This window comes from Plectropomus leopardus, chromosome 7, assembly GCF_026936395.1.
Source record: "Plectropomus leopardus strain MGB_pleo_1.0 chromosome 7, ASM2693639v1, whole genome shotgun sequence".
Classification (NCBI taxonomy): domain Eukaryota; kingdom Metazoa; phylum Chordata; class Actinopteri; order Perciformes; family Serranidae; genus Plectropomus; species Plectropomus leopardus.
The window spans coordinates 992,706-1,000,708 of record NC_142182.1 but is presented as its reverse complement, the minus strand read 5'-3'; positions in this window follow the sequence as shown (position 1 = coordinate 1,000,708).

The window sequence follows — 8,003 nt, the reverse complement described above, 5'->3', positions numbered from 1 at the left end:
CCAAAAACAGCCGAAAACACTTCAAAACAGCGTTAAATAGCGTGCCAAATCACGCCATAACATTGAAAGTTGCAACAACAGCCGAAAACAACACAATGAAGCATGACGAAAAAATGAAACAAGACCAGGAACCAAGGCTATACTAAGGCAAAAATGTCAAAAAATGGCATGTCCCAAAAACAGCCGAAAATAGTTCAAAACTGCGTTAAATAGCGTGCCAAGACACGTCATAACATAGAAAGTTGCAAAAACAGCCAAAAACACCACAATGTTGCATGTCGAAAAAATGACCCAAAAACCAAGGCTATAGTAAGGCAAAAATGTCAAAAAATGGCATGTCCAAAAAACAGACGAAAACACTTCAAAACTGCGTTAAATAGCGTGCCAAATCACGCCATAACATAGAAAGTTGCAAAAACAGCCGAAAACACCACAATGTTGCATGTCGAAAAAATGACCCAGGACCAGGAAGCAAGGCTATAGTAAGGCAAAAATGTCAAAAAATGGCATGTCCCAAAAACAGCCGAAAACACTTCAAAACTGCGTTAAATAGCGTGCCAAATCACGCCATAACATGGAAAGTTGCAAAAACAGCCGAAAAACACCACAATGTTGCATGTCGAAAAAATGACCCAGGACCAGGAAGCAAAGGCTATACTAAGGCAAAAATGTCAAAAATGGCATGTCCCAAAAACAGCCGAAAACACTTCAAAACAGCGTTAAATAGCGTGCCAAATCACGCCATAACATGGAAAGTTGCAACAACATCAGAAAACACCACAATGTTGCATGTCGAAAAAATGACCCAAAAACCAAGGCTATAGTAAGGCAAAAATGTCAAAAAATGGCATGTCCCAAAAACAGACGAAAACACTTCAAAACTGCGTTAAATAGCGTGCCAAATCACGCCATAACATAGAAAGGTGCAACAAAAGCCAAAAACACCACAATGTTGCATGTCGAAAAAATGACCCAAAAACCAAGGCTATAGTAAGGCAAAAATGTCAAAAAATGACATGTCCCAAAACCAGTCCAAAATAGTTCAAAACTGCATGAAATAGCGTGCCAAATCACGCCATAACATAGAAAGTTGCAAAAACAGCCGAAAACACCACAATGTTGCATGTCGAAAAAATGACCCAGGACCAGGAAGCAAGGCTATACTAAGGCAAAAATGTGAAAAAATGGCATGTCCCAAAAACAGCCGAAAACACTTCAAAACAGCGTTAAATAGCGTGCCAAATCACGCCATAACATGGAAAGTTGCAACAACGTCAGAAAACACCACAATGTTGCATGTCGAAAAAATGACCCAAAAACCAAGGCTATAGTAAGGCAAAAATGTCAAAAAATGACATATCCCAAAAATAAACGAAAACACTTCAAAACTGCGTTAAATAGCGTGCCAAATCACGCCATAACATAGAAAGTTGCAAAAACAGCCGAAAACACCACAATGTTGCATGTCGAAAAAATGACAGTAAAAACCAAGGCTATAGTAAGGCAAAAATGTCAAAAAATGGCATGTCCCAAAAACAGCCGAAAACACTTCAAAACAGCGTTAAATAGCGTGCCAAATCACGCCATAACATTGAAAGTTGCAAAAACAGCCGAAAACACCACAATGTTGCATGTCGAAAAAATGATCCAGGACCAGGAAGCAAGGCTATAGTAAGGCAAAAATGTCAAAAAATGGCATGTCCCAAAAACAGCCGAAAACACTTCAAAACAGCGTTAAATAGCGTGCCAAATCACGCCATAACATGGAAAGTTGCAACAACGTCAGAAAACACCACAATGTTGCATGTCGAAAAAATGACCCAAAAACCAAGGCTATAGTAAGGCAAAAATGTCAAAAAATGACATATCCCAAAAATAGACGAAAACACTTCAAAACTGCGTTAAATAGCGTGCCAAATCACGCCATAACATAGAAAGTTGCAAAAACAGCCGAAAACACCACAATGTTGCATGTCGAAAAAATGACCCAGGACCAGGAAGCAAGGCTATAGTAAGGCAAAAATGTCAAAAAATGGCATGTCCCAAAAACAGCCGAAAATAGTTCAAAACTGCGTTAAATAGCGTGCCAAGACACGTCATAACATAGAAAGTTGCAAAAACAGCCAAAAACACCACAATGTTGCATGTCGAAAAAATGACCCAAAAACCAAGGCTATAGTAAGGCAAAAATGTCAAAAAATGGCATGTCCAAAAAACAGACGAAAACACTTCAAAACTGCGTTAAATAGCGTGCCAAATCACGCCATAACATAGAAAGTTGCAAAAACAGCCGAAAACACCACAATGTTGCATGTCGAAAAAATGACCCAGGACCAGGAAGCAAGGCTATAGTAAGGCAAAAATGTCAAAAAATGGCATGTCCCAAAAACAGCCGAAAACACTTCAAAACTGCGTTAAATAGCGTGCCAAATCACGCCATAACATAGAAAGTTGCAAAAACAGCCGAAAACACCACAATGTTGCATGTCGAAAAAATGACCCAGGACCAGGAAGCAAGGCTATAGTAAGGTAAAAATGTCAAAAAATGGCATGTCCCAAAAACAGCCCAAAATAGTTTAAATCAGTGTTAAATAGCGTGCCAAATCACGCCATAACATGGAAAGTTGCAACAACGTCAGAAAACACCACAATGTTGCATGTTGAAAAAATGACCCAAAAACCAAGGCTATAGTAAGGCAAAAATGTCAAAAAATGGCATGTCCCAAAAACAGACGAAAACACTTCAAAACTGCGTTAAATAGCGTGCCAAATCACGCCATAACATGGAAAGTTGCAAAAACAGCCGAAAACACCACAATGTTGCATGTCGAAAAAATGACCCAGGACCAGGAAGCAAGGCTATACTAAGGCAAAAATGTGAAAAAATGGCATGTCCCAAAAACAGCCGAAAACACTTCAAAACAGCGTTAAATAGCGTGCCAAATCACGCCATAACATGGAAAGTTGCAACAACGTCAGAAAACACCACAATGTTGCATGTCGAAAAAATGACCCAGGACCAGGAAGCAAGGCTATAGTAAGGCAAAAATGTCAAAAAATGACATATCCCAAAAATAGACGAAAACACTTCAAAACTGCGTTAAATAGCGTGCCAAATCACGCCATAACATAGAAAGTTGCAAAAACAGCCGAAAACACCACAATGTTGCATGTCGAAAAAATGACCCAGGACCAGGAAGCAAGGCTATAGTAAGGCAAAAATGTCAAAAAATGGCATGTCCCAAAAACAGCCGAAAATAGTTCAAAACTGCGTTAAATAGCGTGCCAAGACACGTCATAACATAGAAAGTTGCAAAAACAGCCAAAAACACCACAATGTTGCATGTCGAAAAAATGACCCAGGACCAGGAAGCAAGGCTATAGTAAGGCAAAAATGTCAAAAAATGGCATGTCCCAAAAACAGCCGAAAACACTTCAAAACTGCGTTAAATAGCGTGCCAAATCACGCCATAACATGGAAAGTTGCAGCAACAGCCGAAAACACCACAATGTTGCATGTCGAAAAATGACCCAAAAACCAAAGGCTATAGTAAGGCAAAAATGTCAAAAAATGGCATGTCCCAAAAACAGACGAAAACACTTCAAAACTGCGTTAAATAGCGTGCCAAATCACGCCATAACATAGAAAGTTGCAAAAACAGCCGAAAACACCACAATGTTGCATGTCGAAAAAATGACCCAGGACCAGGAAGCAAGGCTATAGTAAGGCAAAAATGTCAAAAAATGGCATGTCCCAAAAACAGCCGAAAACACTTCAAAACTGCGTTAAATAGCGTGCCAAATCACGCCATAACATGGAAAGTTGCAAAAACAGCCAAAAACACCACAATGTTGCATGTCGAAAAAATGACCCAAAAACCAAGGCTATAGTAAGGCAAAAATGTCAAAAAATGACATGTCCCAAAACCAGTCCAAAATAGTTCAAAACTGCGTTAAATAGCGTGCCAAATCACGCCATAACATAGAAAGTTGCAAAAACAGCCGAAAACACCACAATGTTGCATGTCGAAAAAATGACCCAGGACCAGGAAGCAAGGCTATAGTAAGGCAAAAATGTCAAGAAATGGCATGTCCCAAAAACAGCCGAAAATACTTCAAAACAGCGTTAAATAGCGTGCCAAATCACGCCATAACATCGAAAGTTGCAAAAAAAGCCAAAATCACCATAATGTTGCATGTCGAAAAAATGACCCAAAAACCAAGGCTATAGTAAGGCAAAAATGTCAAAAAATGGCATATCCCAAAAACAGACGAAAACACTTCAAAACTGCGTTAAATAGCGTGCCAAATCACGCCATAACATGGAAAGTTGCAACAACGTCAGAAAACACCACAATGTTGCATGTCGAAAAAATGACCCAAAAACCAAGGCTATAGTAAGGCAAAAATGTCAAAAAATGGCATATCCCAAAAACAGACGAAAACACTTCAAAACTGCGTTAAATAGCGTGCCAAATCACGCCATAACATAGAAACTTGCAAAAACAGCAAAAAACACCACAATGTTGCATGTCGAAAAAATGACCCAAAAACCAAGGCTATAGTAAGGCAAAAATGTCAAAAAATGACATGTCCCAAAACCAGTCCAAAATAGTTCAAAACTGCGTGAAATAGCATGCCACATCACGCCATAACATAGAAAGTTGCAAAAACAGCCAAAAACACCACAATGTTGCATGTCGAAAAAATGACCCAGGACCAGGAAGCAAGGCTATAGTAAGGCAAAAATGTCAAGAAATGGCATGTCCCAAAAACAGCCGAAAACACTTCAAAACAGCGTTAAATAGCGTGCCAAATCACGCCATAACATAGAAAGGTGCAAAAAAAGCCAATATCACCATAATGTTGCATGTCGAAAAAATGACAGTAAAAACCAAGGCTATAGTCAGGCAAAAATGTCAATAAATGGCATGTCCCAAAAACAGCCGAAAATACTTCAAAACAGCGTTAAATAGCGTGCCAAATCACGCCATAACATCGAAAGTTGCAAAAAAAGCCAAAATCACCATAATGTTGCATGTCGAAAAAATGACCCAAAAACCAAGGCTATAGTAAGGCAAAAATGTCAAAAAATGGCATGTCCCAAAAACAGACGAAAACACTTCAAAACTGCGTTAAATAGCGTGCCAAATCACACCATAACATAGAAAGTTGCAAAAACAGCCGAAAACACCACAATGTTGCATGTCGAAAAAATGACCCAGGACCAGGAAGCAAGGCTATAGTAAGGCAAAAATGTCAAGAAATGGCATGTCCCAAAAACAGCCGAAAATACTTCAAAACAGCGTTGAATAGCGTGCCAAATCACGCCATAACATCGAAAGTTGCAAAAAAAGCCAAAATCACCATAATGTTGCATGTCGAAAAAATGACAGTAAAAACCAAGGCTATAGTAAGGCAAAAATGTCAAGAAATGGCATGTCCCAAAAACAGCCGAAAATACTTCAAAACAGCGTTGAATAGCGTGCCAAATCACGCCATAACATCGAAAGTTGCAAAAAAAGCCAAAATCACCACAATGTTGCATGTCGAAAAAATGACCCAGGACCAGGAAGCAAGGCTATAGTAAGGCAAAAAATGTCAAAAACTGACATGTCCCAAAACCAGTCCAAAATAGTTCAAAACTGCGTGAAATAGCGTGCCAAATCACGCCATAACATAAAAAGTTGTAACAACGTCCAAAAACACCACAATGTTGCATGTCGAAAAAATGACCCAAAAACCAAGGCTATAGTAAGGCAAAAAATGTGAAAAAATGACATGTCCCAAAAACAGCCCAAAATAGTTTAAATCAGTGTTAAATAGCGTGCCAAATCACGCCATAACATGGAAAGTTGCAACAACGTCCGAAAACACCGCAATGTTGCATGTCTAAAAAATGACCCAAAAACCAAGGCTATAGTAAGGCAAAAATGTCAAAAAATGACATGTCCCAAAAACAGCGGAAAATACTTCAAAATAGCGTTAAATAGCGTGCCAAATCACGCCATAACATAGAAAGTTGCAAAAACAGCCAAAATCACCATAATGTTGCATGTCGAAAAAATGGTCCAGGAAAAGGAAACAAGGCTATAGTAAGGCAAAAATGTCAAAAAATGACATGTCCCAAAACCAGTCCAAAATAGTTCAAAACTGCGTGAAATAGCGTGCCAAATCACGCCATAACATAGAAAGTTGCAACAACGTCCGAAAACACCACAATGTTGCGTGTCGAAAAAATTACCCAGGAACAGGAAGCAAGGCTATAGTAAGGCAAAAAAGTCAAAAAATGGCATGTCCCAAAAACAGTCCAAAATAGTTCAAAACTGCGTGAAATAGCGTGCCAAATCACGCCATAACATAGAAAGTTGAAAAAGAAGCCAAAATCACCACAATGTTGCATATCGAGAAAATGACCCAAAAACCAAGGCTATAGTAAGGCAAAATTGTCAAAAACTGACATGTCCCAAAAAAAAAACCAAAATACTTTAAAACAGCTTTAAGAAGAGTGCCAAGACACGTCATAACATAGAAAGTTGCAAAAACATACAAAAAAAGACATGTCCCAAAAACAGCCCAAAATAGTTCAAAACTGCGTTAAATAGCGTGCCAAATCACGCCATAATATAGAAAGTTGCAACAATGTCCAAAAACACGATAATATTACATGTTGAAAAAAAAAACAATGCTATAGTATGTCAAAAAAATTTAAAACCTGACAAAAAAAAACACCTGAAAAACACTTTAAATAGTGTGTGGAGACATATCATAGTACAGAAAGTTGCAAAAATGGCTAAAAAACCATAATGTAGCAGGTCGAAAAAACACTGAAAACTGCAGTGCTGTGTACTATGCCAAAAACCAGCTAAAAAAAACACTTAAAACGGCGTGCCAAGACATTTCACAGCAAAAACAGTGTCAGAAACGACCTAAAACACAGTTATATAGCATTTCGAAAAACCACAGAAAACACCAATGCTTTGGTTTCTCAAAAAATGTCAAAATCTGACATGTCCAAAAAGCTACTGAAAACCACTTAAAATAGCGTGTTGAGACACATCATAGCAGAAGAAGCATTGCAGAAGTTGAAAAAATGGCCAAAAAACAGCAAAATATAGCAGGTAGAAAAAAACGACCATTTAAGCAAATATTATAGTTTGGCAAAAATCTTGTAGCTTTCAAGAGGCATTATAGTTTATTAATAAATGACCGTAAATTTGCAAGTCCAAAAAAAATGGCTGAAAACTTCCTAGTGTCCTGTCAAAAAATGTTGTACTGTGTCATAATGTCATAGTACTGCATGTTTCAACATGCTGTACTATGACATTTTTTGAAAAGGTCGTCTTTTTCGGATGATTTTTCGACACACTATGGCATATTTTGACATGCCATACTTTGGCGTGTTTCAACCTTGAAAACAGACTTTCTCGGACGACTTTTCAACATGCTATACCAGGGGTATTCACCTAAAATTCAAAGAGGTCTTATTACTCAAAATTCCTCCCAGCAAAGGTCTGAACCTCATGCCTAAAATCAGTGTCAGAATTAACTGAACATTTTACTTCGATTATAATAAATGACACACAGTTTCATGTGACTACGGTGTGTTGGAGTGTAATAAACATATGATTTATTTTTAAATATATATAATATATATAATATAAAAGCTCCATCTGAAACAAACTTCAGGTAAATTGAAGCACATTGTGCTGATAATAGGCCAACCTCTCCTGACTGCAGGACTCTGACTTCAGCTTCTGTCAAACTTCTGTGCTGTTAATCATTTTACTCAGGAATTAAAAACTGTTGAGTCGGCCTACTTCTCCTATAGCTGCCAACAGCCTGCCGACATTCACAGTTAGAGAAAGGCTGAAAATAAGCTCATGTGCTTGTGGCCCCGGGCCCCCAAAACATTACATCTGCCCCTGGTAATAATAATGAGAGCTCAGCGCGAGCGGCCGGATGAGACACGGAGCGATGCGTCCTGCTGTTTCTAAATAATC